This window comes from Aotus nancymaae, unplaced genomic scaffold (assembly GCF_030222135.1).
Source record: "Aotus nancymaae isolate 86718 unplaced genomic scaffold, 86718_ANA_hifiasm-v0.15.2.pri h1tg000007l, whole genome shotgun sequence".
Taxonomy (NCBI): Eukaryota; Metazoa; Chordata; class Mammalia; order Primates; family Aotidae; genus Aotus; species Aotus nancymaae.
In genome coordinates, this window is record NW_026988418.1 from 64892425 (window position 1) to 64916726 (window position 24302).

The following is a 24302-nucleotide window of genomic DNA, read 5'->3' on the forward strand; positions in this document are numbered from 1 at the left end:
CGACAAAGAAGCAGTCCTCGCTTGGGAGCCCGGCTTTCCCGGGCGCTCGCCGTTCCCGCCCAAGTACTCTGGGTAGCAGAGGGGAGTGACCGTCGCTCCCCGCCTCTTGGCCCGCGGGCGGAGCCGGAACTGTCGGGACAGCGTGGACGTGTCTCTGGGCGGCCTGTTTTATTTTGCGAATCTGTGTGGATTTTTAAATTCTGTTGTCCCATAAAATACCTATGTTTGTTTTTAACATCTAATGCTTCTTCCTGGAAAATCATCAAGCGAAATTTAGGCTCCATGCAGATATGTCACTTGGTTTCCCCCCGTAACTTCTGGCATCCCCCACACTCCGCTTATTGTGTTAGAAGCCAGCAGCACAGGCACCTTGCGGCCGCTCCAGATCCACCTCGTTTGGCTCCTCCAATCGTTCGCTTTACAACTCTCTTTTCCGTAGAGCATTACTGTGGCAGACAGAGCACCTGTGGGAGGTGCAGGCGATGCCGAGCTTAGGGGGTATGGCCTGAGCCCCAGCGCTCGCCGGCTGCTGGAGGGACGCAGCGCTGAGGTCACCACAGCCTTTAGACTGTCTGCAGCCCTCCCAGGTATCCGCCGGGGCGGAGGTTTTGAGGATTCTTACATTGATCCGGTCCTCAACCCTATTTCCCAAGATCTAATCTATAGTAGAGGGTGTGAGGTGTTTTTAAACATGACATTTTTCAAGGTAACAATAATGTCCCAAAAGCTGAAACCTAAACTGGAAAACGGTGTTAAGATTAGGAAATGTAACCTAAATTTACTGGCCGAGCCATCCTTCTTTTTGTAAGTAATCCTGAGGAATGTGAAGCTGCAGGCCTTTTATCCCTTGATTAGATCAAAGAAATTTGAAGGAGGAAGCTAAATTGTAAAGCATGGAAGTCTATGATATTGTAATGTGTAAACATATTCATTGTATTAAAATGGGAAATAAAACCATAAGGCATAATATAATGTGTATAATATGCTACCATTTGTGGTTTTAAAAATTACATTTGTGAGTATGTACATTTTAAAAATATCATTGCTTGGAAACTTTCGTGACAAATACATGGGAAAGTGTTACTAGGATCGCCCTGAGGCTGGGTGTGAGGGTCTGGAATAGGAGGGAGACTTCACTTTTTTTTGTAGAAATCTTTTGTTTTCTACAAAAAGCACGCTATTACTCTTTGAATTTAAAAAAATTATTATTTTTAATTTTCCTTAAACTATTTTTATGGACAAAGTTTAAACTATATAAAAGAATACTATAAAGAACTCCATGTATCCAACACCCTATTTCAACAATTGTCAAATCATGTCAGTCTTGTTTCATCTGCATCACACTTCCCACTCTTCCTTTCTCCATTGTTTTCTTCCAGACTTACCTGATATACTTCCTGCCCCAGTTGTGGAATCAGCCATTTCTCCAGAGAGCTCTGGTTCCTTTTAGTGGGAAATGATATTTGAAGATAAAAATCTGGATGCTGGTAGAGGGAAGAAAAAAAAAAAAAAAAAACACGAACACATTCTTTGTAAAAGCACAAAATAAAAGAAAAAGCTTTACCTGGGTGTAAATTTGCTTCAAGGTTATATTAATAGACCACAAATGGAAATTGAAGTTAAGCCATTATCTGATTAGTCAATGTAATAGCCAATCGAGATAATAAACCAGGCACCAGAGTGACTTTTTAACCTAAATTGACCTGCTAAGGTGACTCACTGATCAAAGAAAAAGATAATGACCAAATCAGTTTTCCAAACCCATGATAGGGGTTGAGGGAGCACAAGAGTTGAGAGAAAGAATTCAGGGAGATAAGCAGGCACCCAGTCTGTGTGAACATGCGCCAGAGGCATGCAAAGCTTAGTGACTTGCCACTTCAAATACCAGGGAGCTTGATGGAAGCTACTGCCCGCAGCTGGCTAGTCTGAAGGCTTGCCTAGGGGGACTGGTAATCTGCCTGGAGCCAAGAGGACTAGTAAGGTTTATGGTTAGATGGAAAAGGCCTAAATTCCATTACAAGTAACAGCCAAAATATCGCCTGTAATGTGTGACTGTGACTGTTCCACCTCAGATCATCCAGGCATTAGATTCTCATAAGGAACACACAATCTAGATCCCTCACATACTCAGTTCACAATAGGGTTAGCCCTCCTCTGAGAATCTAATGCCTCTGCTGATCTGTCAGGAGATGGATCTCGGGCAGTAATGCTCCCTCGCCTGCCCCCCTCACCTGCTGTGCAGCCAGGTCTTAACAGGCAACTGACCAGTACTGGTCCACAGACTGGGGGCTGGGAACCCCTGCTTTAAAGCATAAAGCTGCTTAATGAGTTTTTTGTTTTAGAAGACAGGGACTTGCTCTGTCACCCAGGCTGGAATGTAATGGTGCAATCATAGCTTACTACAACCTCGAATTCCTGGCTCAAGCAATCTTCCCAATTCAGCCTCCCAAGTAGCTAGGACCACAGGCACACACAACCACGCCCAGCTAATTTTTTAATTTTTTTGTGTCCATGAGGTCTAGCCAGGTTGCCCAGGCTGATCTCAAACTCCTGGCCTCAAGTGATCGTCCCACCTCAGCCATCCCAAAGCACTGAGATTAGTGCTTTGATTAGGCATGAGCCACTGCACCCAAGTGAGGTTTTATCATCCTCTGTTTACACATGTGCTTGAGAGAGAGCACATGTGTAAAAGTGGATAAAAGTGATCCATGGTTTAGATGGCCAGGACTTTGAACCCTTCTTTTGCTGTTGATGATGAAATTGTTAAGGTGCAACCTGAGCTTTCATTTGATCTCTTTGTGATCCGTGGCCAGATTTGTGAGGACAGCTGACCTAGGTGAGGAGGATCTTTTGATGGTCATGAAAACAGGGCTGGATGTGGTGGCTCACACCTGTAATCCTAGCACTTACGGAGGCCAAAGTGGGTGTATCATTTGAGGTCAGGAGTTGGAGACCAGCGAGGCCAACATGGTGAAACCCCAGCCCACATCTCTACTAAAAATACAAAAATTAGCCAGGCGTGGTGGTGGACGCCTGTAATCCCAGCTATTTGGGAGGCTAAGGCAGGAGAATCCCTTGAACCCAGAAGGCGGAGGTTGCAGTGAGCTGAGATCGTGACACAGCACTCCAGCCTTCCAGCCTGGGCAACAGAGCAAGACTCAGTCTCAAAAAATAAAAAAAATAAAAAACCACAGAAAGAAAACAGGGTTATGTTACCAGCAGATTGCCTGAGTATCAGAGCAGCTCTGTAAGGATACTAAAAACCACTGAATTGTATACTTTATTTATTTATTTATTATTTGACCGAGTGTTGCTCAGTTGCCCAGGCTAGAGTGCAGTGGTGCAATCTCAGATCACTGAAGTCTCCATCTCCCGGGTTCAAGCAATTCTCCTACCTCAGCCTCCCAATAGCTGGGATTACAGGTATGTACAACCATGCCCAGCTCATTTTTGAATTGTATACTTTAAATGTGTGTACTTTATGGTATATAAATTAAGCTTAATAAAGACTGAAAACATACTGACATCTTAAACTTATGTGTATGTTTTCAATCAAATGTCCTCTTTCCACCCTATCTTTCCTAGGTTTTATTGTTTGTGTATCCTCAGTACACACATAGACAATTACTACTGCAATATGAAATTTACCTTGGGAGCTGAGAGCCATTCAATTTCTTGGCAGATGCAACAAAACAAAACAAAAAGACTAAAGCTGGGAATTAAAAATTTTTTCCCACTCGTAATAGCAGATTAAAATTTTCTATTTCAGCTTCCTTCATAAAGTGAGTGGTGTCTTGACAGTTATTTTGTTTGGTCTGCAGAAAAAGTGTATATTTTACCCATAGGCATATATTAAATCTCGAAAGTAGCAAACTTTCGATAAAAAATCATTCAGGACCCAGTTTGTGTTACAAAATCACGATTTGTGGTATGTGAGTTTTTTAAACAGCTTTATTAAGATAAAATTTATATACCATAAAGTTTACCCATTCAAAGTATATAATTCAGGGGGTTTTAAAATCCTTATAGAGCTGTCCATGTGGTTCCTCCTTTAATATTGTTAAATAAAGTACTCTGCTATAACTTCTTCATGACTAAGCCCTAAGATAATTATCTTTTATTTATTTAGACACCTTATAGGGTAGTGATTAAGAGTACACACTCTGGAGCCAGCCAGCCTGGATTAAATCCCAGCTCTACTATGGGCCTCAGAAGAGTTACTGGCAACCTCTCTGGGCCTTGGTTTTCTCCTCACTGGGAATATTAAGTGGGTTAAACCATATACCTGGCACATGGTAAGCACTGCGTAAATGATTGCTATTATTAATATATTTTCTCTTTGAACTTGGGTACATAGAATTGGATTAATTATAATCCTTAATTCATGGTATACAATCAGCAGTGGTCCATATCTTCAATGTTTATTATTTATTAATAACATAATGAAAATCCATGAACTCAGCACTCAATCCAGCACTCAAAGAAATAGAAAATTACCAGTAATTTACATCTACCTAAATGCTGGTCCTCTATCCTGTCTACTGCCCACCTTCATAGATATCCTGAGTGTAGTATTTAGCAATCCTTGCCTTGTAAAAGAATTTTTAAAGGAATTTTAAAGAATTCGTATGTGTGTGTGCTTGCACATGTGTGCACACACACCTGAAAAATATATTTTCATTTTGCTTGTTTTTGAACTTTATACAAACTTACATTTGAACAACATACTATATATAATTTTCTGAGATTTACATTTTTTTATTGTGTTACTACGATTCTTCCATATTATCATATATAATAGCTATAGTTTATTTCCATTGTTGTAAAATATCTCATTATATTGAATATACCACCTTTTATTTATCCATTCTTCTTTTGATTTGGGCTATGAATATTTTCTACTTTTTATGCTGTTATGAAGAGTGCTTGATATAGTTTGGATGTTGTGCCCTCTAATCTCATATTGAAATGTAATCTTCAGTGGTGAAGGTGGAGCTTGCTGAGAGGCATTTGGATCATAGGGGAGGATCCTTCACGGCTTGGTACTGTCCTCGTGATGGTGAGTGAGTTCTCCAGAATTCTCCTTTAAAAGTATATGGCACTCCACTCTCTCACTCCCACTCTCACTATGTGATATGCTGGCTCCCCGTTTGCCTTCTGTCATGATTGTAAGCAGCCCAAGGCCTCGAAGCTGAGCAGATGTCAGCACCATGCTTCCTGGACAGCCTGCAGAACTGTAAGCCAGTTAAATCTCTTTTCTTTATAAATTACCCAATCTCGTGTATTCCTTTATAGCAATGCAGAATGGCCTAACACAGTGCTACCATGAAGATCCTTATTCATATGTCCTAAGGCACACATGCAAGAATTTCCCTGGGATAGGATGGAGAGGTGGAAGATGAAGGATACTAGGAGTGGAATTATTGGATTAAAAAGGTATATTGAAGCAGGCCTGTAATTCTAGCTACGCAGGAGGCTAAGGTAGATGGATCAATTGAGCCCAGGAGTTCAAGGCCAGTGTGAGTATATGGTGAGACCCTCCCAGTCTTTTTTTTTTTTTTATAAAAAGGTTATATTAAATGTCCAGTTTCATAGGATAATGTCAAATTGTTTTCTAAAACGGGTTTTTTTTTTAGCAATTTACAATCTCATCAGTAGTGTATGAGAGATCTTATTGATCCATGTGACTAACATTTTATAACTTTTTCAAATTAAATAAATGGACATAAAATAGCATGTCTCTGTGGTTTTGATATTTTACTTCCTTGATCACTAGTGAGGTTGCTTATCTCTTTATAAGTTTACTGGTCATATATATTTCTTCATCTATGAACTATCTATTCATGTCTTTTGCTCCTCTATTGAATTGTATCTTTCTTATAGGTATATGAGTTTTTCATGTTCTTGATCCTAGTCTTCTATAGAGTGTATGTATGGCTAATATCTTTTTCTAGTCGTGGCTTATCTTTTCACACAATTTAAGTTGATTTTTAATAAACAAATTATTAGTTTAAATACAATTGAATTTATCAACATTTTATGGTTAGCACTTTCTGTATCTTGTCTAAGATCATTTTTCCCAACCTTCCCACCAGTATTTGACTATATTAAATTTTTGTTCTTTCTTATAAATTATAAAAAATCTTCTACCAGGCACAATGGCTCACACCTGTAATCCCAGTACTTAGGGAGGCAGAGGTGGGAGGATAGCCTGAGCCCAGGAGTCTGAGACCTGCCTGGGCAACATAGTAAGAACCCATTCTCCACAAAAAGGAAAGAAAAAGACAAAAAAAGTTTATTTTGCCAGGGTTAAGGATGCATGCCCGTGACACAGCCTCAGGAGGTTCCGACAACAGGTACCCAAAGTGGGCGGGGCACAGCTTAGTTTTACACATTTTAGGGCAACATGAGACATCAAGCAATACATGCAAGATGTACATTGGCTTGGTGGGAAAAGTGAGACAACTCACAGTGGGGAGGAAGCTTCCAGGTCATAGGTAGATAAGAGACAGATGGTTGCATTCTTTTGTTTCTGTTAGCCTTTCCAAAGGAAGCGATCAGATATGCATTTATCTCAGTGAGCAGAGGGATGACTTTGAGTTCTGTCTGTCCTTTGTCCACAAGGAATTTCCCTGAGGAGGAATTGTGAGTGAGGCATGTAGCTTTTTTATCTTAGTAGCTATCTGCAGGTTTGCCCTAAGCAGTTCCCAGCTTGATTTTTTCCCTTTGGCTTAGTGATTTGAGGATCCCACATTTATTTTCCTTTCACACCTTAAGTATTTCAGCATGTGTTTCTGAGCTCACAGGCATTATCTTAATAACCCCAGAACAATGATCAAAATCAAGAACTATAACATTGGTACATTACTATTAACTAATTCATAATACATATTCAGATTTTATTAATTGTTCCAGTACGGGTTGAGCATCCCTAACATGAAATTTCAAATGCTCCCAAACCCAAAACTTTGTGAGCACAGACATGAAGCCACAAGTGGAAATTACCACACAAAAACATTAACACAAACTTTGTTTCATGCACAAAATTATTATTTATTATTATTATTATTATTATTTTTGAGCCAGAGTCTCACTGTGTCACATAAGATGGAGTGCAGCGGCATGACTTTGGCTCACTGCAACCTCCGCCTCCTGGGTTCAAGCGATTCTCCTGACTCTGCTCCGTAGTAGCTGGGATTACAGGTGCACACCACCATGCCCAGCCTCAGTTTTGTATTTTTAGTAGAGACGGGTTTCACCATGTTAGCCAGACTGGTCACGAACTCCTGACCTCATGATCCACCCACCTCAGCCTCCCAAGGTGCCGGTATTACAGGCATGAGCCACTGGGCTCGGCTGAAATTCAACTTCTGTAATTAAAAACTTGATAGCACGCCGGGGACAGTGGCTCACGCCTGTAATTTCAGCACTTTGGGAGGCTGAGGCAGGTGGATCACCTGAGGTTGGGAGTTTGAGACCAGCCTGACCAACATGGAGAAACCCCATCTCTATTAAAAGTACTAAAAATTAGCCGGGCGTGGTGGCGCATACCTGTAATCCCAGCTACTCAAGATGCTGAGGCAGGAGAATCGCTTGGACCCAGGAGCTGGAGGTTGCAGTGAGCTGAGGTCATGTCATTGCACTATAGCCTAGACAACAAGAACAAAACTCCGACTCAAAAAATGAATAGATAGGCGGGGTGTGGTGGCACATGCCTGTAATTCCAGCACTTTGGGAGGCCGAGGTGGGTCTATCACTTGAGGTTAAGAGTTCAAGACCAGCCTGGCTGGCATCTCAAAACCCCATCTCTACTAAAAATATGAAAAATTAGCCTGGCATGGTGGCACACACCTGTAATCCCAGCTATTTGGGAGGCAGAGGCAGGAGAATTGCTTATACCTGGGAGGTGGAGGTTGCAGTGAGCTGAGATTGCGCCATTGTGCTACAGCCTGGGCAACAAGAGCAAAACTCCATCTCAAAAAAATAAATAAAATAAAATAAAATTAGGAATAATATAGGAGTGCTTACCATCACTCTTTCTATGTAACATTATATCAAAGATTCTACTTAGTAACACCAAAAAACCAAAATCATAAGGATTAGAAAGGAAAAAATACTCTTTATTATCTGTAGATGATAACTAAAAGGAGGTCAGGCACAATGGCTCATGCTTGTAATCCCACACTTTGGGAGGCAGAGGTGCAGAGATCGCTTGAGCCCAGGAGTCTGAGATCAGCCTGGCAATATGGTGAAACCCTCCCTGTCTCTACTAAAAATACAAAAACTGAGCTGAGAGGATCACCTGAGTCTGGGAGGTTGAGGCTGCAGTGAGCAGTGATCACACCACTGCACTCCAGCCAGGGCAACAGAGTAAGACTCTGTCTCAAAAAATAATAATAATAATAAATTTAGCAAGGGGCTGCATTTTGAATCCTGGCAACAGACAAATAAAAAGCATAATTTAATTTAAAAAGACACCATTACCAACAGTAACAAACCATAGTAAAAGAGATACAAGAGTACTCATAAAGTATACATATTTTGCTGAAGGAAATTAAATAAGACCTAATTAAATGAAAAAAATCCATATTCACTGTAAGGTTTGAATGAAGCAACTGAGATTTAAATGAGGCAACTGAGGCCAGTTATTGGAATAAAGAAATTTAATCAGCTCCTGGGCAAGGTTCTACGGTCCGACAGGAGGGGCTGGAGAAGTCGCGCTTCTCTTCTTGGGGCGTAGGGTTCTATAGGGAGTGGAGGTAGCTGATTGACTGCGAGGAAACAAAGAGGAGGTAATTTCATTGGATATGAAGGGACCGGGCATGGACAAGGGGCGGGTCGAGGATGTACTGGGCAAGCTTGCCATAGGGCAGGTCTTTGGCAGGCTTTTTTAAAATTTCAGCGGGTGCAGGGCTGAGATTGGAATGCAGAAACTGGTACGGTGAGCCCGTGTGGAGAGGGCAAATGCTGAGTAATGTGCTCAGAATGGTAACGTAGTTTTCAGGCCCGGAGAGAGAGGGGCGTGTCCACTCAACTCCCAGCGAGGCAGCCAGCCTTACATTTCACTGAAATACTTCTTTAATAAGGAAAAATATGTTTTAAACGGAGAGATGGGGTTTCTCCATGTTGGTCAGGCTGGTCTCAAACTCCCAACCTCAGGTGATCCGCCTGCCTCAGCCTCCCAAAGTGCTGAAATTACAGGCGTGAGCCACTGTCCCCGGCGTGCTATCAAGTTTTTAATTACAGAAGTTGAATTTCAGCCGAGCCCAGTGGCTCATGCCTGTAATACCGGCACCTTGGGAGGCTGAGGTGGGTGGATCATGAGGTCAGGAGTTCGTGACCAGTCTGGCTAACATGGTGAAACCCGTCTCTACTAAAAATACAAAACTGAGGCTGGGCATGGTGGTGTGCACCTGTAATCCCAGCTACTACGGAGCAGAGTCAGGAGAATCGCTTGAACCCAGGAGGCGGAGGTTGCAGTGAGCCAAAGTCATGCCGCTGCACTCCATCTTATGTGACACAGTGAGACTCTGGCTCAAAAATAATAATAATAATAATAATAAATAATAATTTTGTGCATGAAACAAAGTTTGTGTTAATGTTTTTGTGTGGTAATTTCCACTTGTGGCTTCATGTCTGTGCTCACAAAGTTTTGGGTTTGGGAGCATTTGAAATTTCATGTTAGGGATGCTCAACCCGTACTGGAACAATTAATAAAATCTGAATATGTATTATGAATTAGTTAATAGTAATGTACCAATGTTATAGTTCTTGATTTTGATCATTGTTCTGGGGTTATTAAGATAATGCCTGTGAGCTCAGAAACACATGCTGAAATACTTAAGGTGTGAAAGGAAAATAAATGTGGGATCCTCAAATCACTAAGCCAAAGGGAAAAAATCAAGCTGGGAACTGCTTAGGGCAAACCTGCAGATAGCTACTAAGATAAAAAAGCTACATGCCTCACTCACAATTCCTCCTCAGGGAAATTCCTTGTGGACAAAGGACAGACAGAACTCAAAGTCATCCCTCTGCTCACTGAGATAAATGCATATCTGATCGCTTCCTTTGGAAAGGCTAACAGAAACAAAAGAATGCAACCATCTGTCTCTTATCTACCTATGACCTGGAAGCTTCCTCCCCACTGTGAGTTGTCTCACTTTTCCCACCAAGCCAATGTACATCTTGCATGTATTGCTTGATGTCTCATGTTGCCCTAAAATGTGTAAAACTAAGCTGTGCCCCGCCCACTTTGGGTACCTGTTGTCGGAACCTCCTGAGGCTGTGTCACGGGCATGCATCCTTAACCCTGGCAAAATAACCTTTCTAAATTGACTGAGACCTGTCTCAGATATTTGGGGTTCACCAAGGGTAAAGTAAAGGGATATCTTCAACTTCCTCTAAATGACTCAGGACACTTTCAAGGAACAGATTATTTCCTTCTATTTTGTTGCTCTGCACTTCTACTGCCTTATGACCTGATATGGCTTCTCAAGTTCCAGCCATGGTAAGCATTCCAGTGAGTCAACAGTGAAGAAGGGAGGAACGGCAGCATGGCAGCTTCCTGTCACAACACTACCTGGAAGTGACACACTAAAATTCCTCCTATATCTCATTAGCCAAAGCATAGACATCTGGCTACATTTAGCTGCAAGGGAGGCTGGGAGGTGTATTTTAAAATTTATATTAGCCCAGCTGAAAAGCAGAGGTTTTATATCTAAGGAAAAGGGGGAGAGCAGGCACTGGGGCCAACCAGCAGTGTCTTCCAGAACTCTGTACTGGGTGAATTGCATGACACAATGCATGTGAAGCCCATGGTACTTGGTAGGATTCAATTATAGCATGTCATTTCATGATTTGACTTAAATTATCTGATTCAATTCTCACAGTAATCATATAAGTAAAGACAAATATGAATATCTTCATTGCAGATTAGAAAACTAAAATTCAGCTAATTATAGTTGGTGGTAGTATTTTTTTTTGAGACGGAGTTTTGCTCTTGTTGCCCAGGCTAGAGTGTAATGGCGCAACCTTAGCTCACTGCAACATCTGCCTCCTGGGTTCAAGGGATTCTCCTGCCTCAGCTTCCTGGGTAGCTGGGATTACAGGCACCCACCACCATGCCTGGGTAATTTTTTGTATTTTTAGTAGAGACAGGGTTTCACCATTTTGGTCAGGCTGGCTAGAACTCCCGACATCAGGTGATCCGCCTACCTGCGCCTCCCAAAGTGCTAAGATTACAGGCGTGAGCGACCATGCCTGCCTTTGTTTTTAAAGAGGGAGGCAGTAGAGTTGAAGGGAAAGGAGCAGTATCACCATTCTGGAGCCCTAGATTTTCTAGACAGATTCTCTCCCCATAAAGTCTTGTAATTCTATGTTTTGTGACTTTCCCAATTTGGCACATAAATCTGCAAGGGACAGAACTCAAGTCCACTGACTGCTACCACTGGACACTTTCCACTGTATCCCATGTGAAAACAGGTGGCTGGAAATGACATGGGTCTTGAGAAGCTGCCTTTCCTTCCCACAAGTAGAAATGTGAACAAATAAATTATCACGTGATCCATTCACTGACAAATAAAGGTCAAACTTTATTGAGCACATACTACATGCCAGGCATTCTGCTAAAATTTTCCTCACATTAGCTTACTTTACCCTCACAACAACTCCAGGAGACAGGCAGGCTTATAATTCCCTTTTCTTCTGATAAAGAAACTGAGGCTTAGAGATCTAATATATTTTGCAAATATTTAAGAAGAATAATATGTGTACCCTGGTTGGTCCCCTGGCTGCCACCACAGTCTGTGCAAAGCATTTGATTTTAAGTCATCCTTCCATATTGTGGATAACACTGCTGGTTACCTAACCAATATCCATTCGCCTGTTCTTTGCTGTGAATAAGTGCAGTACTTTAACGGGAAATTTGATAACAAGTGGTGCAGACAATTCTATAGAAATGTAACGTAGAAATATACAGTAACTATATTATTAATTGCCTGCTTCAAAAATGGTACTTTAACGTCAGTAGTTTATAGCAACCACAAGAGAGTATTTCACTTGATTGTGGACAGTTTAGAGGCAAAAAATTAGGTGTCTTGCAAAGGAGATGGAGATTCAGGGACTCAGTGATTGGACAAAGCTTCTACAGTCAAAGACAGCAAAAGTATGATTTGCAGCTCTTTTTTGAGTATTAGGCAAAATTCTCTTGCTGCTTCTAGTGTCTGGTGGAGATTCCAATTTAGAGAGCTCTTGAGAGTATATTCTGTGTAATATTCCTATCTCTCACATCTGAAATTCCACCCACTTATAAAAACTGGTATGGTTATAAAGTTGGTAGAATATGAGTACATCTGTTACCGAGTTTCTTTTTCCTTTTTTTTTTTTTTTTTGGTTTTAAAATTAATTGAATAGAAGACTGTCTTGGTCTCCCAAAGTGCTGGGATTATAGGGCTGAGCCACTGCTCCCAGCCAACTGTTTCAATTGTACAAAAAGTGGTAGATTCAGATTCAGATATTTTCTGGAGTGTTTTAGCACATAAAGTCTTTCACACAAATGCAATCAGCTTCTGAGATCTTACAAGCTATTTCGATGAGCCCACTATTAGCAAGACAAGACTAAGTTTGGAGAAATCCAGGCTCTTGAAACAGCTGTAAATCATCTAGTAGGAAAAAAATGGAGTTTTGGCTGGGCACAGTAGCTCACGCCTGTAATCCCAGCACTTTGGGAGGTCTAGGCAGGCGGATTCCTTGAGGTCAGGAGTTCAAGATCAGACTGACCAACATGGGGAAATCTGTCTATTAAAAATGCAAAAATTATCCGGGCGTGATGGTGCACGCCCGTAATCCCAGCTACTCAGCAGGCTGAGGCAGGAGAATTGCTTCAACCCAGGAGGCAGTGGTTGCAGTGAACCGAGATAGAGCCATTTCACTCCAGCCTGGGCGACAGATCAAGATTCTGTCTCAGAAAAAAAAGCAAAAAAATGGATTTCTGCAAATGTTTTTATATATGTAGCCTGAGTAAAAACAATATTGCCATGAAATTTTAAAATTGTGAGTTCCAGGCAGGGCACGGTGGCTGACACCTGAAATCCCAGCACTTTGTGAGGCTGGGGCATGTAGCTTGCTTGAGATCAGGAGTTTGAGACCAGCCTGGGCAATATAGCTAAAACCAGCCTCTACAAAAAAAAACACAAAAATTTGCCAGGCATGGTGGCAGGCTCCTGTAGTCCCAGCTACTTGGGAGGTTGAGGCAGGATAATCGCTTGAGCCCGGGAGGCAGAGGTTGCAGTGAGTCAAGATCACACCACTGCACTCCAGCCTGGGTGACAGAGTGAAACTCTGTCTCAAAAAAAAAAAAAAAAAATCGTAATTTCCTTTAATAAATCAACTAATTAATCATTATTAATCATGTTTTATGTGCTTAGTACAGTTAAAATATAGGGAGAAAATCATGATGATTCTTACCTAGAATTTGCTTATATGGGGACAAAAACCAGGTACACTTAAAAATTAGTCAGTGAAAAAATATAGATACTTAAAGTTAAACCTTCAAAACATTATCTTGTATGCAATAAATACATATAATTTTATCTGTAAAAAAAAAGTTGTCAAGTATGAAAATGTAGTGAAAGTAGACCAGCACAGCCTGGGGAAACCAGGCCAGTTATGTGTTCATCGTAGCATTCCAGACAGTACAGAATGCACAGTATAGAATTCTGATTACATTCCAAGCAGTTTTATGAGGGGTGCTGACTCTAAGTGTCCTTAGTGTGTAACCTTGGGCATGACATGTAAACCCTCTGTAAACTGGAGCGATTGAGAGTAAATAAGAGAGTAGGTAACTGTAAGAATGTCAGGAATTACTATGGGTAAGTTGTGAGATTATGCTTCAACTCTAAAGACCCCAGAAGCTTGGGGACAGGATGAAAGACTCGTATTTGGGATTCTAATAATTAGAATAATTGGGAATAGAATGAGTTGGCTCTTGTTTGAGATATTTTTCAGAAATAAAGAAGGAATTTTTGCATACGGTTGAGGGTGATGATGACTTTTATGATCCTTCCCAGCTTTGAAATTCCCAGATATATAAATCAAACTTGCAGTCATAAAGGGTAAATGGTAGGCCCCAAAGAGCATGGTTACAGGTGGGTGTTAGGCTGGAAAGAGAGTTCTGGGGCTCTTTTTGGATCCTAATAATAGATGTTCCAGAGAACATCTCTAATTTTAGGACATTTTTCTATACAATGCTTTGCTTGAATGAATTGAGGTGAGAGCAGACCACTTCTTTCCCCATTCCCAATCCTGTAGGTACAGAGGGGAGATTTCTGGAGAAGTGAATGGATATCTGTGAATTATTACAAAGCCAGCTCTGTAGTGGGTTCAGCTGCTTTGTAGAAGAGGGATTGATCTGACACATGAGATGATCAGCATCTCTTTCACCACCATCATCATAGGCCAAGCTACCACCATCCTGAACCACTTCAATAGCTTTCTAAATAGCTCACCTAGATTCACTCTGGCTCACCTCTGATGAGTTCTCCACTCAGCGATTTGAATGGTCTTTCCAAAACACAAACCTGATGGCTTCCATGCTCCTTGGATAAAGACAAATTCCCAACATGGCCCATAAGGCCCTATATGGTGTGGCCTTTTCCACCATTCTAGCCTCATCTTGCTCTCCATCCTTTCACTGACCTTCTTTCTATTCCCATCCTGGGGCAAATGCTTTTCTCCACCCTCATCCCCATGTGAACTCCTACTCATACTTTAGATATCAGCCCCAGGTCACCTCCTCAGAGCAGCCTTCCCTGACCAGACTGAAGCTCCCTATTATAGGCCCTAATTTGGCCATGGAATGTGACTCTTCTTTATTGCATCTGTCCAAATTATGATTTTACATTTCTTATGATTATTTGATTTGCAGTTTAGTGCATTTATGCCTATCTCCCCCCAAGTCTTCATAAGGACAGGCCTGTATGTCTGGTTAGTCACCATTTTATCCAGACTCAGCACACTGCCGGTCACATAATTGGCACACAAAAATTGTTGTTGAGTGAATGAATGAATGTAATATATGATAATATTTTCAAATATCCTATAAAATAAAGCTGATTAAAAAGTTAAATGACTTTAGAAAACCCTTTATACCATATTATTTTAGCCTCCATCTCTACCCCCCACACATATTTTCATATAAAAGACTGGCAAATCCTGCAGTAAAGAAGCCCTCAACTTACTTAACCACTGGATATAGACCGGGACATACTGTGGGCAACACTTATACTCAAGAGAGACAACTTGGATGCCCATGCTAGTGCTGTTTCTGAAAGTAGCAAATGGCAGGAAGAGTTCTAAATGTGTACTAAAAGAAACTTCCCAAGAGTTGGCTGGGCACAGTGGCTCACGCCTATAACCCCAGCACTTTGGGAGGCCAAGGTGGGCAAATCACTTGAGGTCAGGAGTTTGAGACCAGCCTGGGTAATGTGGTGAAATCCCATCTCTACTAAAAATACAAAAATTAGCCATGTGTGGTAGTGCACACCTGTAGTCCCAGCTACTCAGGAGGCTGAGGCACGAGAATTGCTTGAACCCAGGAGGTGGAGGTTGCAGTGAGCAGAGATCATGCCACTGCACTCCAGCCTGGGTGACAGAATGAGACTCTGTCTCAAAAAAAAAAGAAAGAAAGAAAAAAAGAGAAATTTCCCAAGAGTTAAGCTGCCTTGGGAATCCAGGCATGTCTAGGATTTAGGATGTCTTGAATGGAGCCACAAGCACAAAAAAGTTCTACAAATACAGCCTCACAATTAGTTGAAGAATGGTCTCTACTCAGCACAGTAGGTATGTAGCACAGCAAACGTTTGTTTAGTGAATGAATGAAGAGACAAAGTATCTGGGGGTGATCACACCTAGGTGGTCTCATCTTTTCATAGAAAGGACAGTTATGCTGTTAAATCTAAAAATCAAGTGTGAGTAGAAGATCTTTACGTGTGGGCTTTTTAACTGGCTAGGTAGTGAAGAGTGAGGCATAACAAACCTGCAGCATTTAAAGGAACTTACATACCTGGTAACTGGATTTGAAGAAGTACCATGAACACTCTGAAGACAATGAAATACTGATCTTGTTGGTTTTGTGATAAATGTTTTGTCCATTGCTGCTAATGCTAGGACTTAATATTCAGTTTTGTCAAATCCAATGTTTTCTTTTTCTTTTTCACCCCAGTGCTTATCCTCCTTGATCTTTTGGTATCTTTTTGACGGTGTCACAACTCCTCTTTCTTTAAATTCTTTCTGCCCTTGTTTCTGTGACCTGCACTTTCAATACAATTTCATTTCAACCAATATTTATTGATCATCTGTGCTGTGCCAGATGCTAGACTATCATCATTGGTTTATTAACTCATTCATCAACATTAATTGAGTTCCTACTGGGTATTGGGCGCTGTGCCAGTGACGGGATACAAAGATGAAGAAGATGTAGTCCCTGACCTAAGAGGCCGCACAATGTAGTGAAGGAGTCAGCTAACTATCTCATGAAGTGGTGAGGCTGTTATAGAAGTGCACACTCAGGGCCTGTGGCCCTCAGAGAAAGAATCAATTACTTCGCTATGGGAGCGGGGGTACATTGCATAGCACCGAGCCTGCCATGTGCTAAATTTTCAGCAAATATTTGTCAAAGAAACAAAAAGTCTTCCAGGCAGAGAGAACAGCACAAACAGGGGATCTCCAGGGAGCCCTCACTGGCTAAAGTAGTGGTTTTCAACACAGTAAAGAAGAGTATTCCATTCTCTGGGGGCATGGAAGGGGATAGTGACGGGAACAATGTGTATCTGAAGGGGGATTACATAGAAAAATGTATTCCTATTGTTACTATTTAACTTACACATTTTACTCACATGCATATTTAAAACCACATTACATAAAATATTAATTTATAGAATCAATTTTATATATTTATATATCAAGAATGCGAATAAAATTATTGTTTTCATAATACAAATTACAGAAATTAAAGCTCAAACTAGGAAAGCTGGATAAATATAGGTAAATATAGAAGCTCCAGAGGTTCTGCAGCAAAGCCATTGTCCTCTTGAGGGTGATGTTAAAATTTTTAGGTTTAACACAAGGGGGCGTGGAATAATGAGTTTTGAAGGACTGTATTCTGTAGGTTAAGGTTTGTCAACTGGCGTCAGAATCAAAATCAAAATCACCTGAGGATCTTGTTGTTTTTTCATTTTATTTTATTTCTATTTATTTATTTATTTATTTATTTATTTATTTATTTTTTGGGATCTTGTTTTGAAAAGCAAATTCATGGACCCTACGTGTCACTTAACAGTAGGGGTACATTCTGAGAAAAGCATCGTTAGGTGATTTCATCATTCTGAAAACATCATAGACTGTATTTAAATAAACCCAGATAGTATAGTCTACTACACACCTAGGCTACATGGATAGTCTATTGCTCCTAGGCTACACACCTGTACAGCATGTTAATGTACTAAATACTGTAGGCAATTATAACACAGTATTTGTGTATTTAACATATTTAAACTTAGAGAAAGTGTAGCAAAATACAGTATTATGATCTTATAGGACCATTGTCCTATAAGACAGTGTTCATCATTGACCAAAATGTCATTATGTGGCTCATGACTCTGTGTGTGTGTATATATGTATATGATTTATTATAAGTAATTGGCTCATGCAATTATAGAAGCTGAGAGGACCCAAGATCCGTAGTCAGCTAGTTTGAGACTCAGAAGAGCTAATAATGTTATTTTCTTTCTTTCTTTCTTTCTCTTTCTTTCTCTTTCTTTCTTTCTTTCTTTCTTTCTTTCTTTCTTTCTTTCTTTCTTTCTTTCTTTCTTTCTTTCTCTCTCTCTCTCTCTCTCTCTCTCTCTTTCTTTCTTTCTTTCTTTCTTTCTTTCTTTCTTTCTTTCTTTCTTTCTTTCTGTTTTGAGATGGAGTTTCACTCTTGTTGCCCAGGCTGGAGTGCAATGACACCATCTCAGGTCACCCCAACTTCTGCCTTCCGGATTCAAGCGATTCTCCTACCTCAGCCTCCTGAGTAACTGGGATTGCAGGCATGTACCACCACGCCCATCTAATTTTTTGTGTTTTTAGTAGAGATGGGGTTTCTCCATATTGGTCAGGCTGGTCTTGAACTCCCGACCTCAGGCGATCCACTCTCCTCGGCTTCCCAAAGGGCTGGGATTTCAGGCGTGAGCCACCGCACCTGGCCCCGATTTAGTTCCATTCTGAAAGTTGGCAGGCTTGAGACCCAAAAAGAACCCATTTTTTAGTTTAGGCAGGAAAAGACACGTGTGCAGCTCAAGTAGTCAAGCGGAGTTTCCTTTTACTCAGCCCTTCTGTTCTATTCAGGTCTTCAATTGATTCGATGAGGTTTGCCCACATTAGGGAGGGCAATCGCTTTACTCAGTCGACTAGGTCAGATGTTAGATGTTTGTTTGTCTGTTTGTTTTGAGACAGAGCCTCACTCTGTCACCCAGGCTCGAGTGCAGTGGTATGATCTCAGTTCACTGCAACCTCTGCCTCCCAGGTCTAAGCGATTCTTGTGCCTCAGCCTCTCGAGTTGCTGGGATTACAGGCACCTGCCGCCATGCCCACCTGGCTAATTTTTGTATTTTTTGTAGAGACAGGGTTTCCTCATGTTGGCCAGGCTGGTTTCAAACTCTTAGGCTCAAGTGATCTGCCCGCCTTGGCCTCCCGAAGTGCTGGGATTACAGGTGTTAGTCACTGCAACCAGCCAAATGTTAGTCTTACCCAGAAATACCCTCACAGACATACTCAGAATAATGTTTGACCAAATGTCTGGACACCCTGTGGCTCAGTCAAGTTGATACAAAAATCACACAGATGGTTACTGATACATACTGTGCATCACATAGACGGTTTTGGATGTACATTGAAACCTGAGGACTTTTACAGGCCATTAGGGACCATGGAAGGTTTTCAAGAAAAGTGATTTGATCAAATTAGCTGACTACTTAAGAAGGATCCCTGGTGGCTATGTGGAAGGTAGATGGTGATAGGGTAGGGTAGGTAAAGCAGGGCAGGGTGGGGTCGGGTAGAACAAGACTGGAAAACAGGAAGTTGTGCAGGACAGAATGATGAGATTCTATTCTTTTCTCTGCTAATGACCCTCTTCCTCTTACTATTGCTACATAACAAATTGCTCCAGTGCTTAGTGGCTTAAAACAATCACGGGTCAGAAATCTGGGAAGCGCTCTGCTGGGTGCTTCACATTTGAGGTCTCCCACATTGTTGTAGTCAGATGTTGGTTGGGGCTTTATTTATCTTGTCTGTGCTAAGATAAACAAGATGCATGGTTAGCAGTTGATGCCACCTGTCATCTGCTGTACACAGCCTCTCCAGCACGGTAGTCTTGGGGTAGTCAGACTTCTTACATAACATATGGCTTCGTTTCAAGAGAGCCAGGCAGAAGTTGCATGGCCTTTTTTGACCTAGCTTCAGAAGTCATGCAACATCTACTCTACTATACTCAAGTAGTCGAAGCAGTCTCAACTGGTCCAGATTCAAGAGAGGTGGGAGGAATTAGACTCCACTTCTTGATGAGGGTAATGGCCAGTTCACAATATAGAAGAACACGTGAGATAGGAGATATTGCTTCCATTTTTGGAAAAAACAATGTGATATAACTCCCAAATTGACTTATTTTATATACACAATTGCTCCCAAGATATCTCGACTTGGAAATTTTGTTGTCAAGTCAAATTCAAGTCTAAAGAATTTATCGCAACAACCCTCCATCCCGTTATTATTATTATATGATAACTTTTTTAAAAAAACATAGACTAAAACTTTTTTTTTTTGAGACAAGGTCTTGCTCTGTCACCCAGGCTGGAGTGCAGCGGCGCCATCTCAGCTCACTGTGACCTCTGCCTCCCTGGCTCAAGCCATCCTCCCACCTCAGACCCCATGTAGCTAGGATCACAGGCACGTGCTACCACGCTCATCTAATTTTTGCATATTTTGTAAAAACAGGTTTCTCCATGTTGCACAGGCTAAAACCTTTTATCTTTGACTTTTCTCTCTCTGAAAATAATCTGCTATAAAGTCCTATTTTTTCTTCTCTTTTCATGTTGGTTCCACATCCCACTTCCCTCATTCTAGAGTGGGCCCCTAACTGAAGCCCATTTATCTACATTTCTAATATTGGATTCCCTGGGAAGTAAACTCTGAGGCAGAGCTTAGCATGCAGGGTGTTTCTTAAGGGATTACTTTGAGCTGGACACCTGTGGTAGGGAAGAGAAGGAATAGAATTGGGAAGGAGAAAAAGTGGAGCTTCAATATAGGCCCAATACAGCCTCAGGTGACTCAGTGGGGAGCTCTGTATGTATATATACATATATATATATGTGTGTGTATAGTCAGAGCTCAAAAGGTGCTTGGTAATCAGTTAACTAGGGCTTCGGATTGATGCAGAGATTGCTCAGTGTACTGTTTGCATTACCACTACTATAGCAGAAGACATGATTTAGGGGACCTTCACCTCATTGCCTTTCTAAAGGAGAAGAAAACTAACATGCTTGTTATTAATAGCTGCCCAGAGCTTGCCGTGCTGGGCAGGGAGTGGGAGCAGGGCCTGCAAACAGTGCCTCTCTGATCCGAGCTGCATCTGAGGTCCTCTTCCCCACCAGGCCTTTCCCCTCCACGAAGCAGAGCTGGGATCCTTCTTGTTCTCACAGGGTGCTGTGTGCATTTAACTAATTAGTGGCTATAAAGTGTTGTCCAAATGTCAAGTATAATTACGGTTAGCAATTACTTTTGCCTGGAGAGGCAGCATTCCAGCCATTGTCAAGGGAGGGAAATGAGTGATAATGTGTTCTCTTAGAGACTAGGGGAGCAGGAACGCTTTCCTGTCCTCAGAGGGTCAGGAATCTGGATGCAGCTTTCACACACACAGGACACACCTAGGCAGGAATCCCTCACAGGGCCATATTTTTCTTTATAGATTCATTTCCACTTTGGGGAGAGAGAAAGGCATTTCTGAAGTGCAGTGCCAGGAGCCACCACCAAGGTAGCCTCTTAGAGTGTGGTTGAGCTCTGAAGGCCACTCATGAAGACCCCCTCTTTCCCTGGGCCCCAGAGATGCTGTGGGCAAAATTCACTTGGAGGTTTTCTTGCCACCCCCACAGCGTTACCACAGCATCTGAAATTTAACAATAGCCTCTGCAGTCATAATAATACATTAAAAATAAAGTACTTTGGGGCTCCCTAAATGGAAATTTCTATGTGATTTTTATATTTAGAATTCTGTCTCTCCCTCTGGGTAAATTTTATAAATAACCATTGGGAATGCTGAACAGAATTCAATTTCCATATTGATTCCTTTGTCTTTCCACATAGGAAATACCAAGCAATTTTTTTGTCATGTGACCTTTTCCCGTGAAGGTTTATAGAATTAGATAATGTAAACTGGCAGGTAAATAGGAAAGGAAGGACGAAAAGAAACAAACAATGGTTTACTTAGAAAAAAATGAAATTCCATGTTATGTCTTGAGATAAATACAGATTCACCTCACTATCCTACCTGTTTATAGTTGGAATTGGAGGCTATGCTAGCTAACATTGATTCAACGCTTGCTGCAACCCACATAATTCTCAGGTACTTCCCTGTGTCTTATATCATTTATGTCTCACATTAACCCTGGAAGCAGATATGATTACCAACCCATTTTATAGAAACTGAAGACTCTAGAAATTAAGGAATTTACCACGTGTCCATCTGGCTCCAGAGCCAGGGCTCCTAACATCACTCTACCACTGAAAGCTGGGGGGCATGCCGTGAATGTGTAGGGATTGTCATTTCCAGAAAGGAGGGCCAGAGCACTGTAGGTCCTGGGATCAATGAAGATTCCTTCATGCCAGCTTACTATGGACACCCCAGAAGCATTTTTCACCCTCTTTACCCCAGGACTGTGCAGTCTTAGAAGTTTCTTGGTGAAGCTTTCCTGTGTCTAAGTATTGAATCTTTAAGCAAAACTTGAGTCCATGTCCATTATTTACACTAACTCAGAAATAACCTTAGAAAAGGATTTTTTTTTTAAGAGATAGGATCTCACTCCATCACCTAAGCTGGAGTGCAATGGCTGATCATAGCCCACTGCAGCCTCAACCTCCTGGGCTCAAGTGATCCTCCCACCTCAGCCTCCCAAGTAGCTGGGACTACAGGCATGTACAACCACATCTGGATAATTAATTTTTTTTTTTTTTTGTAGAGACAGGGTCTTACTAGTTTCCCAGGCTGGTCTCAATCTCCTGGACTCAAGCAATCCTCCCACCTCAGCCTTTCAAAGTGCTGGGATTATAGGCGTGAGCCACTTCACCCAGCCCAAAGACATTCTTTTATATAAAAACCTAGAGGCAAAATTTTTCCTGACACATCCCTCCCCAACCCTGCACCACAGTCTAGGGCAGTTCCTGCTACCTATAATGCTCTCTTAGAGCATTCTGAACTTTTCCTTCATAGCATTTATTGTGGTTGTGGATTATATGTTGATATGACTGTTTGACCAGTATTTCTCTGCCTCACCAGGTTGTAAAACCTCATCAGGGCAGTGACTGAGTGTGTGTCACTCTGTGCAGCATTCCCAGAACCTAATGTCATGCCTGAATGGAACAAGCACCCAGATATGCACTAGAGGAATGAAGGATGCTACTGGTGGCCCCATCTGGTTCTGAGAAAATGCTGCCACAAGAGAAATCTGCTTCTCTGAAGCCTTTAAAGACTCAGTTACATTTTCAAAATGAATATTCTTTAATACACAACTTCAATTATTTCTGAAATGACAGTAATGGCTGGCTTTTGTTTGCTTGTCTGTTTGTTCGTTTTTTGGAGTGCCGTGGCACGATCTCAGCTGACTGTAACCTCTGCCTCCCCGGTTCAAGTGATTCTCATGCTTCAGCCTCCCGAGTAACTGGGATTACAGGTGCCCACCACCATGCCCAGCTAATTTTTGTATTTTTAGTAGAGACAGGGTTTCACCATGTTGGCCAGGCTGGTCTTGAACTCCTGAACTCAAATGATTTGCCTATAATAGTTTTTAGAACTTACAAAGCTCTTACTGGTCCTGGAGTCAGAGGGTCTGGTTCTCATCCTCTGATTTGGATCACAACTTGCTGCAAGATGATGATCAAATGTTTTAATGTCCCAGTGCATCCTTTTCCTCCTGGGTAAAGTGGGGCTGATACCATTAAAGCAAAGATGTAAAAATTAAATGAGATAACACAAGTGAGCATTCAGAATTGCATCTAGTGCATGGGAATCCCTCATAAGTGTTAGCTATTATTATCAGTGTGCCATCAGCTTGGAACACATACAGTTCCACAGATTTATATTGTTCCTGAGAACAGAATATGAGACCAAATTGAGGTCAGGTGTAAAGACATCTGGATCCCCCTATATCCCTGCTGTCTAGTTTCTTCAAGAGGCCAATGAGAACCTCCCTCAACTCCAGCCTGCCAAGTGTCATTTATTTTAATGCAGTGTGCCCCGGGTCTTAGGAAACAGAATTCTTCATCTTCCAAGGCTTCTGGCTGAGACTGGAGACTCGTGCCTGCTCCACTGCTTGGCTGGATTAGATGCCCTAGAAAGATACTTTTAACTCAGAGAAACTGTGACTCCATGAAAGGGTCAGATCCCACCAAAAGTCATTCCAGTTCTCCATCAGTTTCTCTCTCCACCCCTCCTCCCCCAGCCCATCCTCCAGCTGGGCTCCAGGGCCCTTTCCTTCTGTGTTCCCACAGGACAGTGCCTGCTTTTACCCACCCTCTCGACTTTGCCCCAGTCACCTCAAACAGCTGAAGGTCCAAATTTAATAATAGAAGTTCACTTCTCTAGGCACTTTACAAAAGTCGGTGTTGGTGGCACCTCCATTTTACAGATGGTGAACCCGAGGAGAGGAGGAAGGTTGAATAACTTGGCCCAAGGTCACTTGCTGAAAAGTGACAGAGCCAGGATTTGAATCAGCCTCTGGTTCACTGCCTTGGAAGAAAGGAAAGTCTCCCCTCTCCCACCCCTGGGGACTCTTCTTTACCTTTCTCCACAGTATCATTGGTCAGATAAATGAGAGGCAATAAGAGAAAAAAAGATGGATGTATGTATAAACTTAGGCAAGCATGGAGAGCCATGGTGGCGTGACTAAGTGTCAGTTCCGGGCTGAATTGCACTGGTTAGTGTGCTGGATTTTGAATTTACTAACCCTGGAAAATAAAATTAGAATAATAGTAAGTGTACATACCTTACAAGGTCATTTTGA